Source organism: Artibeus jamaicensis, unplaced genomic scaffold (genome assembly GCF_021234435.1).
Source record: "Artibeus jamaicensis isolate MK-2021 breed Jamaican fruit bat unplaced genomic scaffold, CSHL_Jam_final contig_332, whole genome shotgun sequence".
NCBI classification, from domain to species: domain Eukaryota; kingdom Metazoa; phylum Chordata; class Mammalia; order Chiroptera; family Phyllostomidae; genus Artibeus; species Artibeus jamaicensis.
Window position 1 is genome coordinate 15,260,967 of NW_026521788.1, and position 18,630 is coordinate 15,279,596.

An 18,630-nucleotide genomic window follows, 5' to 3' on the forward strand; every position below is an offset into this window, starting at 1 on the left:
GGATCAAGAGTCTGGGTAAGGCTTACCTGGGTGTCTCTGACTCCAAAGCTCTCTTGGGGAGAATTCACTTCCAAGCTCATTCATTTGCCCATGGCCAGCACAAAGGTCCTGGCAGAATGTTGGCAGGAGGGTCTCCTTCCTTATTGGAGGTTGGTCTATGCCTCCCTTAGTCTCTTACAGTGTCACATGGGCTTCTCTGTGGACCAGCTTCCACCATGGCAGCTGACTTCTCTCAGAATGTGAAAACAGAAGCCACAATCCTTTTATAACCTAATCTCAGAAGCAATATTCCATCACTTTTGCATAGTTCTTTTTGTTGGAATTGAGACATTGTATCTGTCCTGCATTACACAAGGAGGTGGGGCTCACTGGGGCCATCTTACCAGGTGCCTACTACCATCAGCAATGGAACCAGTCCCTTTAGTATGAAGCCAGTCCGATGAGGGTTGAAAAATATTCTTCTTACCCTGTCTTGCTTGTTTTTTTCTTTCTCCTTTTGTTGTTATGCATTCTCCTTCGGCAATTCTTTTCAAACACCTCCCCATTCTTCTGAGCATATAATTATAGATGACATACTGAGTAGCCAGCAGATTGCTTTAATCTTTTAAAGATTTATTAGTCTTAGAGAATGTCAACAAGCTATACTGAGTCTTTTTTAAGCCTAATATCTTGATCAGTGAATTAGGAGAGTTTTGTGAAAAGGGCATTGTGTCAGGTGTGATGGTGAGTCTTCAGAGAGAAGGGGAAGGAGGACCCTGGAGCAGGTATAATTAAACAGGCTCCTTAATGCGTACATAAGAAAATAGGTATGCTTCATGCACAGAAGCTGAGGAGAGGCATTAAATCAAGTTTCTATATATCCAAGTAAAGAAGACCCGAACATCCAAATGAAAGGGATTGGTGTCCCAATTTGTGTTTCTAGTGAGTGTGTCCACAGGAGATGAAAATCTCCTAGGTCAGGGAGCAGTTGGCCTTCCATCTTCTAAGTTGGGTGGAAATTAGCCATTTCATGGGAAAACTCTTCTACTTCTCTTTCAGGGAGGAGGCTACTTGGTTTTCAACAAAGAGCTCAAGACATTCGCCTGTAGACCTTAAAGGTTTGAGAAGAAGGTGGCATTGAGTAGATTCTGGTCAATTACTAAAATGGACATTGATTTATGGGGTAACTTGCTAAACCTAGTGCAAACTTGGGGATCAGGAGTTTGTATTCAAATTTAGAAGCATGCATCAGCTGTAGGAGATACGCATAGGGCAGGTTGTGTGTCTTCTTTATTTTTAACTTTAATTTGACAATGCACTATTTTCCTCTAGGTGTCTTTGATTTCTCCATTCCCTCTACATGCATCGTCCTGTGTTCTTCCCTCACTTCTCCTCTCTCCTTTAACCTTGCTGTCTCCTTCTCTCCCCTAAGGTCTCAGCAGAGAGACCTTCCCTGACCAGTTGATTTAAAACAATCCCCAGAATCACCCCTTGCCTCCTATTATTGCCTCTTCTAATTTTTTTCGGATGTTACCTGATTCTCCTGCCCCTCTCCCCTCACACACACACACACAACTGTAGGCCCCCGGGAAAGTAGGAATTTATCTGTTTTATTCCTGACTATAACCCCAATGTGTGATATATAGTTAGTGCTCAATAAATATTTTTGATTCAGTGAAATCACTTATAACACTTATTCTTGATTATATAAATCGCATTTAGCTGAGAGCTATTGTTTACTTCCTGTCTTCCTCCACCAGACTGGTGCCCATGAGTCAGGGGCTTCTTTCCCAGCTCTTCTTCATGGCTGCCCCAGCTCATGCTAGATGCTCAGAATATCGAGAAAGAAAGAGTGAATGGGTTTTCTGACAAAGGCCTAGAAAGAGAGTAGCCTTCAGGTCCTAGGCAAGGAAGAGAAGACTCCAGGCCACGTGTGTTTCTGAAGGGCAACATCAATATCTTCCTCACCCTTACGTTCTCCATGGCTGATCCTGGCACAGAGCAGAGTCAGGACAGGTTAATTTGGTCAGATGGTGTTGAGTGAGGGAAAAGGTAGGACGAAGCCCCTCTTGATAACCACAGCTGAAGCTCAGCTTGTGGACACTCCCTTAAAGGTGGCAGGGATGGCTCTTTTTAGATTTCCTCCTACACCTTTTTTTCAAAATGCACAGTAGCGTTTGCTCAGCCATTCATTCATTCATTTGTTTGTTCATTCATCTGTTCTTTCATTCTTTAAGCTCCACCTAGGACTGTGTGGAAGGCATGGAGGGTATGCATGTTTCAGCCCTGCCTTCAGAAGACTTGCACTGAGGGAAGCTTAGTCTTTGTTCTCGGGTTTATACAACCTCTGTGAGGTGGCACAAGAGTTGGAATCTTGGGTCTGTCTTCTCAGTTGGCCTCCACACCGCAGTCTTTGAATGGAGTAGAAGGTCACCAACTGTGGTTGCAAATTGGCTCTTGCATTAATCCTGACTTATTCATAAGTACTCAATATTTTTCTAAATTGAGTTTAGGGCTTTTGATTGAAGCCTGAATCATTTACCGAGACAGAGCATATTACCAGTGTAGGAAAACTAGAACTTAAAAATACAAAGCCCCTTTAAGTAATCCAATATAGGATAATTACATTATTAAATAAAGCTGTGTGTCTCAAATTATTCCTCTGCCATTGTACATGTGAGGATAATAATGCGAACTGTGCTAAGTGAACGGAGGAAAAAAAATGTTTAACAAGAGGGAGCATGTCTAAATCATATGTTTATGTTTAAATAAAGGCTATACAAAAGAGGAAGATTTGCTTGGTTTCTACTTTAAAGCATTTTATTTATTTATTTTTTTATGAGTTCTTTTTCCTTTTTGCTCAATCCCTCCACCCTCCCCCCTCACTAGCTGTCATCTGCTCTCCATCTACGAGTCTGTCTCTGTTTTGCTTGTTAGTTCAGTTTGTTCATTAGACTCCACATATGAGTGAAATCATATGGTATTTGCCTTTCTCTGACGGGCTCATTTCACATAGCATAATGTTCTCCAGGTTCATCCATACTGTTGCAAAGGGTAAATTTTTTTCCTTTTTTATGGCCAAGTAGAATTCCATTGTGGAAATGTCCCATAGTTGTTTTATCCACTCAATCTATCGATGGACACTTGGGCTGCTTCCATACCTTGATGATTATAAATAACACTGCAATGAATATAGAGGTGCTTATGTTCTTTCAAATTAGTGTTTCGGGTTCCTTTGTATATATTCCCAGAAATAGAATTGCTAGGTCAAAGGGTAGATATATTTTTAATTTTTTGAGGTATTTCCATGCTGTTTTCCACAGTGGCTACACCAGTCTGCATTCCCACCAATAGTGCAAAAGGGTTCCCCTTTCTCCACATCCTCACCAGCACATGTTTGTTAATTTATTGATGATAGTCATTCTGACAGGTGTGAGATGGTATCTCATTGTGGTTTTAATTTGTATTTCGCTGGTGATTATTGATGTTGAGCATCTTTTTACATGTCTGTTGGCCATCTCTATGTCCTCTTTGGAGAAGTGTCTATTCAGGGCCTTTGTCCATTTTTAATTGGATTGTTTGTTTTTTGGTGTTGAGTTTTGTTAAGTACTTTGTACGTTTTGGATATTAACCCTTTTTCAGATATACCAGCGAATATGTTCTCCCATTTTGTGCACTGTCTTTTTATTTAGTTGATGATTTCCTTGGCTGTACAAAAACTTTTTAGTTTGAAATAATCTCATTTGTTTTCTTTTGTTTCCCTTGCCTGGGGAGATATATCTGGTAAAAAATTACTGTGAACAATGTCTGAGATTTTGCTGCCTATGTTTTTTCCAGGATTTTTATGGTTCCAGGTGTAACATTTAAGTGTTTGGTCCATTTTAAATTTATTCTTCTGGTCCAAGAAGATGGTCTAGTTTCATTTTTCTGCATGTGTCTGTCCAATTTTCCAACACCATTTATTGAATAAACTATCTTTAGCCCATTGTGTGTGTTTGCTTCCTCTGTTGAATATTAATTGACTATAAAGGTGTGGGTTTATTTCTGGGCTTTCTATTTTGTTCCATTGATCTACATATCTGTTTTTATTTCAGTACCAGGCTGTTTTGATTACTGTGGCCTTGTATTATAGTTTGATATTAGGTAGCATGATTCCTCCAATTTTGTTCTTCTTTCTCAAGATTACTCTTGCTGTGCAAGGCCTTCTGTGGTTCCATAAATTTTTAAAAATATTTGTTCTACTTCTGTGAAATGTGTCTTTAGAATCTTGATAGGAATTACACTGAACCTATACATTGCTTTGGGCAATATGGACATTTTAATGATGTTAATTCCTCCTATCCATGAACATGGTATATGCTTCCACTTATTTGTATCTTCTTCAATTTCTTTCTTCAGTGTCTTATAATTTTCCATGTATGGATTTTTCATCCCTGCTTAGGTTTATTCCTAGGTATTTTATTATTTTTGAAGCAATTGTAAGCGGGACTGTTTTCTTAATTTCCCTTTCTGTTACTTCATTATTAGCATATAAAATTGCAATTGATTCCTGAATATTAATTTTATATCCACTACTTTGCTGAATTTCTTTATCAGTTCTAATAGTTTCTTGGTTGAATCTTTGGGATTCTCTATGTACAATATCATGTCATCTGCAAATAATGGCAGTTTTACTTCTTCCTTTCTAATTTGCATGCCTTTTATTTCTTCTTGTCTGATTGCTGTGGCTAGGACTTCCAGTACTATGTTGAATAAGAGAAGTGAAAGCAGGCATCTCTGTCTTGTTCCTTGTTTTAAGGAGAATGCTTGTAGTTTTTGCCCATTGTATATGATGCTGGCGGTGGGTTTGTCATATATGGCCTCTTATTATGTTTAGGTATGTTCCCTCTATTCCCACTTTGCTGAGAGTTTTGATCATAAATGGGTGCTGGATTTTATCAGTCTTTTTCTGAATCTATCAATATGATTATATGGTTTTTATCCTTCATTTTATGTAGTGAATCACATTTCCTGATTTGTAAATGTTGTACCAACCTTGCATTCCCAGAATAAAGCCCACTTGATGATGGTGTATGATCTTTTTGATGCATCGTTGTGTTTAGTTTGCCAATATTTTGTTGAGGATTTTAGCATCTATGTTCATCAGGGACATTAGTCTATAATTTTCTCTCTTTGTGGTGTCTTTATCTGGTTTTGGAATTAGGATAATGTTGGCCTCCTAAAATGAGTGTGGGAGTCATCCCTCCCCTTGAATTTTATGAAACAGTTTGAGAAAGAAAAGTGTTAGTTCTTTTTGGAATATTTGGTAAAATTCACCTGTGAAGCCATCTGGTCCAGGGCTTTTGTTTGTTGGGAATTTTTTGATTACCGCTTCAATTTCATTAGGTGAATCTGTCTATTCAAATTCTCTGATTCTTACTGATTTGTTTTTAGAAGGTTGTATATTTTTAGGAATTTACCATTTTATCCAGGTTGTCTAGTTTGTTGCCATATAATTGTTCATTTTTTGCAATATCTTTTGTATTTCTCTGATGTCAGTTGTTACTTCTCCTTTTTCATTTCTGACTTTTTCTATTTGGGTGCTTTCTCTTTTTTTCTTGATGAGTCTGCTTAAAGGTTTGTTGGTCTTATTTATCTTTTCAAAGATCCAGTTCTTGGATTCATTGATCTTTTGTATCATTTTGGGGGGACTCTATTTAATTTATTTCTGCTCTGATCTTTATTATTATTCCCTTTCTTCTACTCACTTTGGCCTTTGTTTGTTATTCTTTTTCAGGTTCCTTTAAGTGTGAAGTCAGATAATTTATTTGAGCTTATTATTTTTTGAGATAGGCCTATAATGCTGTGAATTTCCCTCTTAGGATTGCTTTCCCAGTGTCCCACAGATTTTGGCTGGTTTTATCCTCATTTTCATTAGTTTGAAGGGATCTTTTCACTTCTTCCTTGATCTCATTACTGACCCATTGTTTAATAACATGTTATTTGGCTTCTATGTCTTTGCATGTTTTTCATTGTTCTTCTTGGGATTGGTTTCTACTTTCATGGCATTGTGTTCAGAGAAGATGCTTGATATGATTTCAGTCTTCTTAAATTTACTGAGACTTATTTTGTGTCCTAGCATGTGGTCTATCCTAGAAAGTGTTCCATGTGCACTTGAAAAGTATGTATATTCTGCTGCTTCAGGCTGAAATGCTCTGAAGATATTAATTAAATACATTTGATCTCCTGTGTGGTTTAATGTCACTGGTTCCTTGTTGATTTTCTGCCTGAAAAGTCTAACCATTAAGGTCAATGGTGTGTTAAAATCCTCAACTATGACTGTATTCTGTGATTCCCTCCCTTTATGTCCGTCAAGACTTCTTTCACATATTTAGGTGCTTCTATGTTGGGTGTGTAAATGTTTTATTTGGGTTATATCCTCTTGTTGGATTGTTCCCTTTAACAATATATAGTGTCCTTTTTTGTCTCTTACTATAATAGCCTTTGTTTTAAAGTCTATTTTTTCAGATACAAGTACTACTACCCCAGTTTTTTACTTTACCATTTGCATGAAATATCTTTTTCCAACCCTTTATTTTTAGTCTGCGTGTATCTTTCAATCTGAGATGGGTGTCTTCGAGGCAGCATATATATGAGTCTTGTTTTCTTATCCATTCAGTTACCCTCGTCTTTTGGTTGGAGCTTTAAGCCATTTATGTTTAAGGTGGTTATTGATAGATATGTATGTATATAGTGCCATTTTATTGTTAGACTTTTTTCCTCTATTTTTTCCTTTCTGTTTTTCTCCTCTTCTTAAAGCAAGTCCGTTAACATTTATGCAGTACTGGTTTGGTGTTTAAAAACTTCTTTAGCTTTTTTTTGTCTGGGAAGTTCCTCATTTCCCTTTCAATTTTCAATGACAGCCTTGCTGGGTAAAGTAGTCTTGGTTGTAGGTCCTTGCTTTTCATCACTGTGAATATTTCATGCCACTTCCTTCTGGTTTGAAATGTTTCTTTTCAGTAATTAGATGCCAGTCTAGTTGGTGCTCCCTTGTAGGTAACTACCAGCTTTCCTGTTGTGGCTTTTAGGATTCTCTCCTTGTCTTTAAGCCTTGTTGTTTTAATTATGATGTGTCTCATTGTAGGCCTCTTTGAGCCCAACTTGTTAGGGACTCTCTGAGCTTCCTGGACTTGTGTTACTTTTTCTTTCCCCAGATTAGGGAAGTTTTTGGTCATTATTTCTTCAAATAGGTTCTTGATTCTTTGCTCACTCTCTTTTCCTTCTGGTATTCCCATGATGCAGATATTGTAATGTTTCACGTTGTCCAAAATGTGTTTCTTAAGCTTTCCTCATTCATTAATTTTTTTTCCCTTTTGCTGCTCTGTCTGGGTGTTTTCTTCTACCTTGTCTTCCAAAATACTGATTTTATCCTCTGCTTCATTTAATCTACTGTTTAATCTTTCCAGTATATTATTTCTTTCAGATATTGCATTCTTTATTTCTGACTAGTCCTTTTGTATGGTTTCTATGTCTTTTTTCATGCTGTTGAGTATCCTTATAATCATTACTCTAAACAATCCTTCTGATAAATTGCTTGCCTCCCTTTCATCTAGTGCTTCTGGAGAATTCTCTTTTTTTTTTTTTTAGTTTGGGGTCAGTTTCTTTATCTCCCCATCTCGGCTGCTTCTTTGTATTTTCTGCCATAGTTGTTAAACTAGTCAGTTGTTAAACCACTCGGTTATTAATCTAGTCAAACTATAATCAGCAGCCAGGTGTAAATACCATGGAGTGGGACAAAGTAATTCCTGCAGGTAGGGGTCTTGCTTCTCCTCAGACTGATGGCATTTGGAGAGGAGAGGGGTGATCTGCCTGAGAGAAATGGCTCTTGCAATGTGGGGAATGCCTCAGCACAGGGATCCTGATGGCTGTTCCTTCAGTTCTCTCTCCAGAGCCATCAACCCCAGACTCTCCTCAAGCATCTACAGTCCACCCTGCCCTCCCTTTGCCCAGGGTAAGCGACTCAAATGAAATTTTGTACATTGGCCCTTCAAGAGGCTTTCTGCATCTCCAGTTGTCCCTCTCTGTGTGGACAAAAACCCTGGTACTTTTCACAGCTGGATATTGTCTGGTTCTTTTCTGGCACTGGTGCTGTCAGCTGGGGAGCCCAGCTTGGGGTTTGGACCCCACATTTCTCAGGGGGAACACTCTGGCCACTGAAATATCTCTCTGGAACTTCAGCTACTACCCATGGGATCTCAACCAGTCCTATTGTGCCTTCTGACCACTCCCTGCCAGTTCCGTTGTGGGGAAGTGGCTTCTTCTGTCTACGTGTGGTTATAAGGCTTCTCTCCAGCTAGTGTTAGTTGGTTATTCTGGATGATTGCTCTCCAATTTAGTTGCAGTTCCAGATTGATCCGGGTGGGGGTTAATGTGGCTTCCACTTACTCCTCCACCATCTTGCATCATCAATTACTTTTTCTACTTTAAAGCATTTTAAATAGGCATGAGGTTGTTGGTGATTCTTCGTGAAGATTGTTGTTCGAGTTAATGACAGCCACAAATCAAGACCCTATGTTGGATTACCAGTAACCTGGAGGAATTCAAATGGCTTCCACCATGATTTTCATATACCAACAGGAAAAAAGTTTTCTTCTTCCTCTTAGGGTTTTTGTGGAATGTGGGCCCTGCTGAACTGCATATCTGGGCAGACCGTCATGTGTCTGAAAAACTAGGTAAAAAGGATTAGGAGATGTAAAAGTAATGGTTGGGAGTCAGTCAGCATATTGGGACATCTGAGCTGGGTAGTGGTTGAGTTTGGGCTTTAGTGTTATTGTCTTTGCTTTTATAGAATGTTCTTATTGATAACTCACCCAGGCTTAAATACTGGAATTGGTCTCATTAATCTTTCTTTGCTTATGTCTTAATAGCCAGAGCTAAGTGTATGGGTTTTTATTATGGCAACCTGAAAGTAGTTAAAAAAAAGCACTGTGGAATTAACACCCTATTAATTTGGCCAAAGGAAGGGTGAGTAGGCTCAACCATTGATTTAAGGCATCTTTATACATACTAAATGCTTGCCTGTCTAGAGAGGAAATATTTAGGATCCTGGCATGTATTTTCTTGAGTTCTGTGTAAATTGTTTTTAATATTAGGGAGGAGAAAAGGGGCATGTGATGGTAAATCCAAAAGGAGAGAAATGGAACTGGGAGTGAATGTGAGGCTGTTTCTGGGGCTTTTCTTTAGAGATGGTCTTCTGGTCAGGGGAGCAGGCTACAGACTAACAGGTTTTAGATTAGCATGTATTAAAAATGTATTTAGGAACATAAAATATTTAGAGTTTTTGAATTACTTGTTTGATACGCAAATGCCTCTGGCGATACCATATGAAGGATGGTCACATTACATTTGACAGATCGCAGCTCAGAGCAGTCTTCTGTTTGCTTACTCCCTTTAATTGTGCCAGGATGGATTTCCAAAATTTACTGAGTCACAGGCTTCACCCAGTAGCTGGTGGGGGTGAGAAAAATGTTGGAAGAAAAGGGGCTGGGCTGGCTTGGGAAATTGGAACCCAATACACTAGTGAGCCTCCATGGAAAATCCATTTCATCATGTTAAGAGAGTCAAATAAAATCTTAGTGCGTATTTGAGAGGATATCTTCATTACTCAGATAGCAGAAAATTCTTACATTTTTAACTAACTCATGAATGGTGATTTCTTTGGTCTTACTTTGGGGACAAATACACAATACAAGCTAAAAATTAAAACCCTTTTTATTGCAAGATGACTTTAAATTTCATGTACCCAAGGAAACTGGGAACTAAGGGGATGTTCTATATCCCTGGGTAGGTGTTGGGTCAGGTGTTACTACTGAGACAGCTCAAGAGACCAACTTCCCAGAAAGACGATGGTGCAACCAATGCTGGTTTCGGGGTCCACTTTAGTTTTCTCCTGTCTACAATGGGCCTAAGAACACTCAGAGAGTCCTTGTAGGGATTACGTAAAATAATGTCTGTTAAATTCATAGATTAGTGTCTGAGTAAATTAAAGCATCACAGAGTTTCTGCTGCTGTATCCTTGAGAGCTAAGAATGACTTAGAAGCCCAGACATTCTTAATTGCTTTCTGGCTCAACTTCCCCTTGGAGGTACCCAGCAGGAGCTACAGGGAGATTATTGTTCTCAGACAATTAAGAAGAGGTAGGAACACACACAGTTACTCACAGGTGACATCTGAATACCATTCACTCATTTCTTTATTTTTAGTTCAAGTGATATTATATAATAATAGCAGTAGCCGTCATTTTTTAAATGCCTACCTTGCGTTGACATGTACTATGACAACTTCAACATCCTAACTATCCTATGAGATGGGTTCTTTTATACTATTTCCCCCTCTTTTTTTAAAGATGATACTTTGGTGAGATGATGTTACATCCTAAGATAAACATGGACATTAAATTCAGTAGAGGTACATTTGAGCCTGGGTCCACCAGACCCAGAAGTCAATGCTTTCTCTGTACCTTATCCTCTCCCAACATGAATGTCCAGAGATGGTGTACAATTAAAATACATATTTGTTGCGTGCTTTAGGCCCAGCATTGTGCATGGCTCTTTAAGAAGTACCAGAGAAGTCAAAGTTAAATGAAGGTACTTGCCTCTGAAAAGTCTCTGCAATACAGGTGTTTACTGTGGAAGGCAGAAATTATGCAATTCAGCATCAACATTGATACCTAACAAAGATTTAATGTTATGTCACAGGCAATAGGAACAGCAATTCCCAGTTCAGGGACCAACTTAGTGTTGATAGCACTTTATTTTGCCTAGTAAGGATATTAAAAACAACAACTACTAATATCTATTGCCATCCTCATTTCAGAGGGGAAAAAAAGGATAACACCAGACAAAAGGAGGAGGGATAAAGCTTTAAAAGGAAAGAGTGTGCAGAGGTCTGCTCCAGATAAACAGGGCTCCCTTTTCTCTGCCCTGTGCTGGAAGGCTGACCTGTATGGGCTCCCTTAATGGAACTCCTGGACCCCGCGGCCTTCAGTGCGATTCGGCCATAGAGACGCCCTGGCAGAACAGGGAGAGGGAGGAGAATGAAGGCAGGTATTTATTCCCTGATCTTTCCTGTGAGGTTCCTCCAGGCTGATGGTGTCCCTCCAAGGAAGTCAGTGCTACTTGGAGAAGGGTCTGCTCTGATCCTGGTAACTACCTGCTTTCCTGTTTGACCTTTTGGCCTAGGAGAGGCGATAGCTGAACTGCTCGTAGCTCAGGCTGCTGTACTATCTTTCTCTTAGGGTTTTTTACGTCCTACCAACACCTTTGTCATTAGTTCCTTTGTAAACCCTCCTTGGATTATCATTACTCAAGTCTTCCGTTTACGTCCTATTGGGTCCCCACGGATACAAGAATAGTCCTGAAAACCTAGCAACATTAGCTTCATGAGATGTTTACTGCATCGTCTAGCTTTTTCTCATGTCACTGCTGACCAGTTAAAGCTTCATCTTCTCGACCCATATTGCCATTCTGTTTGGCCTGGCTTTCTTGGCCCTCTGATAGGCAACTACATGCCTATGGGGTGAAACCTTTTTACTCACTGTGTAGCTATCCTGTTAGCAGAACACACTAATGTGTAACAGGGACAGTGATAGGCCATAGGAGTAGGTACCTTGAATAACACGTATCTGAGGGAGACTTGAAAGCAAGGGGGTGGCCAAATCAGCCAGGCCCAGTGGTGGCACTTCCTTCCCCTTGCCTCGGTTCTTTGGTCCACACCAAAGGCACAAATTCCTCACCGGAGTGGTTAGGGCACAGCTGATATGGTTGCCACTGGTCTTCCTAAAAGTTGACACTTAGCAGGTCTTTTCTATAGTTTCTATCTTGATGAAAACTTCCCATTCTTCTGAAACCAATTGGACCATTATTTTGATTTTTCAATTTATGTACTAATGTCACCTATTGATGTGTTTTGTGTTCCCAACACTTAATCACATTTCAACTACCACAAAGAACAGTTTTAAAATCCAGTGTGTTCAGGGAAAATTGAGGTGAATGTGCTGTGTTTTCCTGTTATCAGTCCACTCCTCCTGGTTAACCCCTGTAATATTACACTTACATGTTTATTCTCTTTTGGACTCTATTAACATAGCTGAATACTGCTGTCTTCAGCCGTGATCTGTTATTGGCTACCACGCGGGGTATAGGGAAGGTTCCATTCATGTTCTCTCTACTAAGGAATGATACATTGTAGGTCCTTGAATAATATTGTTTTGTTCAGCATCATTTCATAAAGTTGATGATGTGCCATTGGAATTTAACTCGTTTATATCTACTAGTGTATGTAAAATTGATTTCATTACATTGTGCATTATTTCATCACAGTTTTAAGACTATTGACAACATTAAGTGAAGATTTAATGTATTAGTAAGGATATAGGTTCAACTATGTGTAACAGAGACCCAGAATTAAAGTTGCTGAAATAAGTTAGGAGTTCAGAATCTCTTACCACTGCCTAGAGGTGGGCATTTCAGAGCAGGTATAGTAGCTCTGCTCTACGCAGTATAGGGACCAGGCTCCTCCCACTTTTTTCTCTGGGGAGATTTGCCTTTATTTGTATGGCCCAAAGGCATACCTTTGAGGGCATGGCCTAGAAGTTGCCCACATCACTAATACTCACATCCCATTGGCTCAAACTTGGTCATGTGGCTGCCCCCAGCCATAAGGGAAGCAGGGAAATGGTGCTTTTATTCTATATGCACCAATTTAGCAGTTTATTATAAAGAAGAAAGGAAGAATAGATTTCAGGGAAAAATTAGCCACGTTTGGGAAATGTTAAATTCCCGTTGCGTCAACTGAGATGTTTTCTTACATATAAGCCAAATGGGCTGTGCAGTTAGTTCCACTGAGCTTGAGTTGACTCAGAGACATCCAAATTGGCAACCGGGGACTGGAGTCTGGAGGAATTGTTTGGAATCGAACTATAGAATGCAGTCATGTGCTAACAGATGAACATTAGAATTTCCAAGGAGAATGATTTCTTCAAGGGGCGCTTTGCAGAGAAAGACCTGCACCCAGACTGCATCTAGGTATATTTGTTTCCTACATTTTTCCAGTAGGGAGGTGGTAGATGTTGGGTAGGTGTTCTCCAAGGGTCTCTTGAATATCTGCACATCTTGTGGGCAGAGCCATGGATGGCCTTTGTTATGGATTCTCTTTTGGAGGGTGTTTATATAGTGAACAAACAGCCTTGGAAGACAGAGCTAGTGTCTTCCTCCAGAATAAAGGGCAGCCGCTCTTAATGATGAGTATGATAGATTTGGGTCCCCTACACTCAGGGTCCTCCTTCTCCTGTGAGGCTGCCTGTAGTAGTCCCTCCTGTAGTAGGGACTCTATGTATAGATACTATCCAGCCCTCTTTCCATTTCCTGTTGGGAAATGGGAATAAAGAACCAACACAGAGGCTGGCACTTTGACTATAATGATTGCTGTAAACCATTCTTTTTCTGGGACCAAGAGTCTTATGTCCTTTGCCAGCCCCATGCAACTGTGTCAGGCTAACCTGTCATTTTGAAAGTAGCATAAAATCTCAGACTCTTCACAGTTCTTAGGGAGAGAGGGACTTTTAATACAAAGGTAGGGCTGTTCATTACCAAAGGCTACTAAGTCAAGGAAAATGAAGAATAAGAAAAGGCCTTGGTTTAATGATACAATACAGTGGTTCTCAAAGTTTTGGGGCTCATACTTCAATTACTGAGGGTCCCAAAGAACTTTTCTTTATGTGGGTTATCACTAATGATATTTAATGTGTTTGAAATTAAAGCTGAGAAATGAAATACTTATAATTTATTTTAAAATACAAATAATATAACATTTATATGGAAAAAAGTATGTCAAGCTGACCCTCACACCTTATATAAAATTAACTCAAAATAGACTATGCTTCTAAATGTGACACTATGAAACTTTTAAAAGAAAACAATGGAGAAACTCCTCATTACCTGCGATTAGACAAAGAGATCATAAATATACAGTGACACCACAATCCATAAAGGAAAAAACTGACCATTGGACTTGATCAAAATTTAAAACTTTTTCTTCGTGAAAGACACTGTTAGAAGAATAAAAAGGCAAGCTACAGAATGGACAAAGCTATTTCCAAAGCACATATCTGATGAAAGACTTGTGTCCAGAAAGCACAAGAATACTCAAAACTCAACTGTAGGAAAACAATCTAATTTTAAAAATAGGCAAAAGGCTTAAACACACACTTAACAAAAACGGATATCCTGATGGTAAATGAGCACCTGAAAAGATGTTCAGCATCATTAGTCATTAGGGAAATGAAAATTAAAACATACTGAGAAGCCACTAAATACATATTAGAAGGACAAAAACAAATGAATTAACAGTGATATTCCCAAGTGTTGACAAAGATGAGAAGCAACTGGAATTCTCATCCATTGCTGGGGGTGGGGGGAGCTGTGAAATGGTACAGCCACTCTGGAAAACAGGTGGACATTTTTTACACAATTAAGTACACACTTACCATATGAGTCAGCAATCCCTCCCCTAGGTGTTTACTGTGGAGAATTGAAAACGCATGTTCACACGAAAACCTGTACATGAATGGGGAGAGAAGCTGCATTTGTAATGACCAAAGACGAAAACAACTCAGTGCCCCTCAGTGGATAAGTGGACAAACTTTGAGACACCACGGTGTACTACTCAGCAATGTAAAGTAACAAGCTATTGATATGCATAGCGACATGGGTTGATCTCAAAGACAGTACGCTGAGTGAAGGAAACAGTCTCAAAAGATTTCATGGTGTAGGATTCAATTTCTATGACATTTTGGAAAAGAGCTAACAATGGCAAGACTAGATCATTGCTCACCATGTGTTAAAACTCAAGGAACTGTAAACCAGAAAAAGAAAGAAATAAGTAAAAAGGGGAGCGATAGTTTATTCTACATTAATTTTTTTTAAATAAAACAAAAATGGCAATATAAACCCATGATATAAACGTATCCCATTTCATGCAATTAAACCATATTTTCAAGAACAAAAATTTAGTAAAAAAAAAGTGGCATCATTTCCCATTTTTATGAATTTCTTTACGATGTAGCTTAGCAGAGACAGCTGGATTCCCCTGTCTGCTTCTGCCTTCTCTGTGTTACTGCACCAAGTATCACGTGGTCCCTGGAAAACCCCACTTACCCCTGAAAGAGACTAAGAGTGAAGAAAGCAAATGATGTCTCGGTTTATTAAGATCATTGTTTGGACTCTATAGACCAGCCAAAATAGTCTCATGGATTCTCCAGGGTTCCTCAACCACACTTTGAGAACCAGTAATCTAATGCACTCCCAAATTTCAGTCATTTTTATAGCATCTTGACTATTCCCCTCCATACATGTTTACTTAATGGCTTTGTTCATATTGGTCCATTTATTATCATGTTTATTTAAAGAGGAAACTTTCTATATCTCCTGTAAATGAACAACCCATCCCACTTTCCCCATAAATGGAAAGTAGCTACAAAAATAAATAAGCAATTAGTAACTTGTATTCTCTACAAAACAAGTTTACCCACAAACCATCTGAACTGATGTCTGCATGACATGCTTTGGAAAAACACCAACCCAGAGCAGTAACAACAATGATAAAGGTAGCTACCTCTGACATGTATTTCACTGGTGTTAGCCCATTTAATCCTCACAGTTACCGTGAGAGGTAGGTAGTATTATCCCTTTTTAGCTATTTTAAATATCTAAAGGGTGCAAGCTGTGTTGGCCGATAGGAAACCTCAACTGTCGTCCAAGTTCTATCAAAACTTGCCACTAAAACATGTCCCTGAACCTCGTTATCCTCATCAATAAAATGAGGGCAGTGTACTAAATCAGGGTATACAAGCTCAAATACCTGGTTCCTTCCCAAGGGACCAGGCAGGTGAGGGGGAATGGAGACTGCCTGTAAGGCAGTAAGGAGTGGCGGGCAGGGCCGGTGGTAAACTAGGGACCTTGTATCTTGTCTAATGAAGGCAACTGCTACTCAGTTGCAACTGCTTTTTGTTGTGGGGGAGGTTATTTTGTTTTTGACAAGTATACTTTTATTTTATTCTATAAGAGAAGGTGGACATCTGGATACTTTGTGTACAACTTACCAGTTGCCTGGAGCACTCGGAAAGGCCAGCCATACACAGGGGCAGGCAGATTTATGACCTCTTGACCGGATGATCTCTGGCTTAGAGGATTCCGTGATCAAATAAGATGTTTTTATACAGTGGTAGAAACAAAACCCAAATTACAGAAACAGGCAGTTTAAAACAATCATGAAAGGGGGTTATGGACTTAGTATCTCAACACAGCCTACATAAATATTGATTGGGGGCCAGGTTAATTGAAAAGCCAAGGTACATTAATAGAATAGCAAAGTGTATTTCTTTGTGTCCCTGTGGTGTTAGAGTAAATCAGCAATATTTATCTAGAACAATATTTATCAGCAATATTTATCCAATATTTTCAATTCACAGAGAGCTAATGTAATCACAGGATGGCTTATTGAAATTCTTTTCTTAGACATAGAGACTTGCCCAGGAATGGCCAGTATTAGAAACTTTAGTCAGCAGTTGCTCAGAATAGTAAATACAAGCATGTGATTTATGCCATTGTGTGTACAAAGTAATGTTTCCTGAGACATTTTCTATATATATATTGGCTGTTTTGTTTTTTGGGTTGGTTTGTTGTTTCTCCCTCCTCTGCTTTATCAGATTTCCTTCTAAATCCTGGCATTTGACAATGCTGCTGGGCCAGTTTCTCTGTGAATCCACAGTAAAAGATACTGGCGGTTTCACAATTAATCCAAATTTGGGTTTATGGCTTATGGAGGTTTATGTGAATTCCTGCATTTGTCTTTATTTCTTGTGTACATATTCAGAAGGTCTGTTCCAGAGAGAAAAAGGAGGGAGGGCAGAATCCAGAGCCTGAATCTTGAAACATGGGTTTATTCATCAATGACATCATTAGGATTGTACTTTCTCTTGGTTAATAAACTGTTTGGCGGGTGTTGTAAGCCAGCCAGAGCTAGTCATGCCATTTCTTGGAAATGGTCTGAAGCTACTGGTAATTGACACGATAATCATTTGATCAGAGTGAGAGCTATTTGAAAATAACACTCATCTCCAAACTTGTCTCTTCTAGGGAACCATATTTGGTAAAACTACTGTCAAAATTCATCTTTGCTAATGTTGAGAATTATATGCCATGATAGATATTTTCCAGTGTATTCTACACTTGATTTCTGGCATGCCCTGTCCAGAGGTTGTTCTCATATGCTTTGAAACAATACCCAGGCTGAATTTTTATTCTGACATTTAATAATCACCATGTAATAGCTATAAAATGCATGACAACTACAGATCTTTTATTTCAAGAGGATAGTGTAGTGAATCTGAGTGAAATCATCCATTGAAATGGTACTTTGTAATATGCCCCATTGTTTACCTAAAGTATGGCAATATTTTTTCTTGAGCAGAGAATAAAAAGAGTTTCCACTTTGTCTCCCATTTAGTGGAAATTCATATTTGATCGTGATAAGAGGAAATATTCCATTACGAAAGTTTTGTTTTTCGTGTTTGATAGGGTTATTTGTTATTTTGCCACTGCCTTACAGACTTTCTTCTCAGAAGCAGCTTGGAGCTGGAGGAAGAAAAGTGTAATTTTAGATCCTACCTTAAAACAGTTTTAAAAACTAACCCCAGGGTTTTTTATTGCGTGAAGCTTATCTTAATAAACCCTTTTTTGTTTGCTCTGGAGTGGCGTGAGCGGTGCTGTGTGTGTGAGTGCGGGAGAGGGAGGAAGGAGTCATGTTTAACAGTAAAATTAGTCAAAATCACTTGTGAATTCCTTTTGTTTAATAGCCTAGAGACATCTTCCTGTTGTTGTTTGTCAAAAATATTTCTCAGATTTTGTAAGCTCAGGGGTTTTCACAAGCTAAGCTTTCTTCAGAAATGTGAAGTAAAAGAAATGAAAGAAGTCAGTTCAAGTTGAAATGTCAAATGTTTCAAATAATTTAACTTAAAACCCAGGGAGCTGATAGGAAGCCTTTTCCAAAGAAGCTTCGAGTAAGAGAAGCCCCCCCCCCCCACTTTGTTCCATGTATGGACGTCTATTAAATATCTTGGCGAATTAATTCTGAGTCAGAAAAGTTGGTTGTTTCCTGGAAGCAATTACAGATGCTTAAAATTCAAATTTATGATCCATAGGAGAAACTTAAGTTTTGACTACTTTTCTTAGATTCAAAGCCCTTTTCCTCACTGGCCCTCTTGCCTCTTACCCCATATGTATTAAAAGAAAAAAAAAATCAGTACGTTTCTCAACTTACAAAGTTTTTAAGAAACATGAGAATGTGTAAGTTTCTTTCAGTGGGAAGCACATAACATTTATGAAGTATTTCTTTTGGGATTACATCACAGTTTTATTTAATTTTTAGGACAAAAGTTAAATTCAATATTTGTGTATAAGCCAAGGGAAAATGTACCATAAACATAGGAATTTGGGGGTGAGTCAGAGTTCCAAGAATCCCAGATTTACTTAGACCATTTATATAGAGACAGGCTAACCATTAGTCATCTAGTTCTTGCTTTTTACTTTTGTAATTAATTGTACTTAAAAATTA

The 18,630-nt window shown here is 38.7% G+C and overlaps 1 protein-coding gene across 2 annotated transcripts in view; it reads left to right on the forward strand.

Annotated features, from left to right (window-relative positions):
• ARID5B (AT-rich interaction domain 5B) overlaps positions 1-18,630 on the forward strand; it is a 177,667-nt gene that overhangs the window by 15,865 nt on the left and 143,172 nt on the right. The gene's annotated exons all lie outside the window — the stretch shown is intronic.